At 53.9% G+C, this 2,322-nt stretch overlaps 1 pseudogene; it reads left to right on the top strand.

Annotated features, from left to right (window-relative positions):
* The window catches only part of LOC119300525, a 1,762-nt pseudogene extending 1,117 nt beyond the window's left edge, over window positions 1-645 (top strand).
* The last annotated feature ends 1,677 nt before the right edge of the window (window positions 646-2,322 follow it).

Raw genomic sequence — 2,322 nt, 5'->3', positions numbered from 1 at the left:
TTCTTCTCCTTCTCTGACAACGGTCGCGCCCTATCTTCGCCCCCGCGCATGGACTGCATGCAACTGGAGATGGAGAACGCCATTCAGGACGCGCTCGTCACCCCGCTGGCTTTCGAAGACGGTGGCCGCTCGCCTTCTCCGCCCACCGCCAAGCCCGCCGAGCTGGAGAGCCCGGAGATGCTGCCGTGCCTGCTGCCCTCCATCGCCTCCCCTGCAGCACCAACGGTGGGCTTCCAGATGGACGCGGTCATCCAGCAGGTGGGCTCCATGCAAATCGATGACAGTCAGGCGCAAGCAGCCGAGCTGTTTGCTGTGGTCCCGCCTCCGATCCTCGCTAGCCAGCCTCCCCGTCAGCGCCACTCTGCCCCGCCCAAGTCCAGGGCTACCTCCGCCCCCTCCCATCGCAGTGCTCGACAGCCAGTAGCTGACAACTCCACCCCGGTGGTGCAGAGGGCGGTTCTGCGCCTAGTCCAGGAGCTAGGTGAGCTCGGCCCCAAGGACAAGATGGCTTCAAAAGCGGCCGCGCAGATCATGAAGCGTTTCCAGGAGCCCCTCTCCGATGGTGACATTGCTGCAATCACCAAGCTAACCGGCCTTGACCAGGAAGCTCTCAAGATCGCCGCGGGCATGGCGGGGGATCGCTGAGATTGAGGAGCTCATGCAAGTCTGATTATGTCAGTAGTTGTAGTAGTAACTACTCTCCGTCAGCGGCTGGTCCTAAACCAGCTTGAGTTAGGTCTAGTCTTCATGTGTAGTTCTTCGGTGTTGTGGTTTGATCGTCGATGACGGGGTCTTGGGGCTGTTGGTGGCCGTCGTCGCCCCCGGTGCTGCTGTAAGGTGTCCCCGTTCTGTATTAGTAAAATCTTCAGTTGGCGGAGCAGATTTAGTTTCTTCGATGTGTGACGGCAATTTAGTTTTCATGTCCTGGAACGTCAGAGGTTTAAACTGCCCGGCGAAGCGCACGGTTGTCGGCGACGTAGCTTCTTCTCATAGAGTAGCGGTGCTATGCCTACAGGAAACAAAAATTGATTCATGGACGACAGTGGTAGCTCACGAGATAGGAGACAGTAGATTACATGGATGTGTAGTGCTGCCTGCGATCGGGACCAGAGGTGGAGCGACGATCTTCTGGGATAAAGATGTAGTCGACGTAGTTTCTCACTTTTTGGGTGGATTTTCCATCACGGCGACAGTACGGGAGCTGAGCTCGGGGCAGCCTTTTTGGATGACCACGGTCTACGGCCCGACAGAAGATGCGCAGAAAGAGAACTTTCTTGCGGAGATAGCTGCTGCTGCCCCTCCTTCTGATGAACCATGGATGATCAACGGGGACTTCAATATGATCTATCAAGCTAGAGACAAGAGCAACCCAAACATAAACAGGAGAATGATGGGAAAATTCCGCAGAGCCATTGATCAACCTGGACTCAAGGAGATCAAGTGGAAAAATCGGCGTTTCACATGGAGTAATGAAAGGGAAAACCCCACTCTCTGTAGCATCGATAAAGTGTTCTGCAACGGGGGCTGGGAAGATTTGCACCCTGATCATCTGGTGGTTGCTGCCTCAACATCGTTCTCCGACCACTGCCCTTTGGTGCTCGCCGCAGTGGACACGCCAACGCGAAAAGCCAGGTTCAGGTTTGAAAATTTCTGGCCTAAGTTTCCACACTTCACGGAAACAGTCCTTCATGCCTGGCAAAGGCCGGTGCCACACGACTGTCCTTTCGTTCGAATCAAGAAGAAGCTCGAGCGGACTGCGGCTGATCTGAAGATCTGGAGCAAGGCCACTTTTGGAAAAGCGAAGCTGCAACTGCACATTGCAAATGAAGTGATACGCCTGTTTGATGTGGCTCAAAAAAGTAGAAGGCTCACGACTGCAGAGTTTCATCTGAGAAAGCAACTCAAGCTAAAAGTGTTAGGATTGGCAGCCATTGAAAGGGCCAGGCGCAAACAAGCCTCAAGGATTACCTAGCTGCACGCAGGAGACGCAAACACCAAGCTTTTCCATGCAAAAATGAGCCAGAAGAAGAAAAATTTCATACACTCTCTTAGGGAGGACAGCTCGGAGATCTTCGATCATGCAGGGAAAGAGAGGATCCTTCATGACCATTTCACCAAGTTTGTGGACAAGCAAGATAACTGGCAAACCACCCTAAATTGGGAGAGGCTGGCCATCCCCACAATCACCCGCAAGGCCTAGACTCACCATTCTCCATGGCCGAGGTTTGGGATGCTATCATCTCCTCCCCGACAGATAAAGCACCCGGGCCTGACGGATTCACGGGACAATTTTATTGCTCCTGTTGGCACATCATTCAGGAA

Source organism: Triticum dicoccoides, chromosome 5A, assembly GCF_002162155.2.
Source record: "Triticum dicoccoides isolate Atlit2015 ecotype Zavitan chromosome 5A, WEW_v2.0, whole genome shotgun sequence".
Classification (NCBI taxonomy): domain Eukaryota; kingdom Viridiplantae; phylum Streptophyta; class Magnoliopsida; order Poales; family Poaceae; genus Triticum; species Triticum dicoccoides.
Note: the sequence above shows the minus strand (reverse complement) of the source record. Positions and strands in the feature narration are given on the sequence as shown.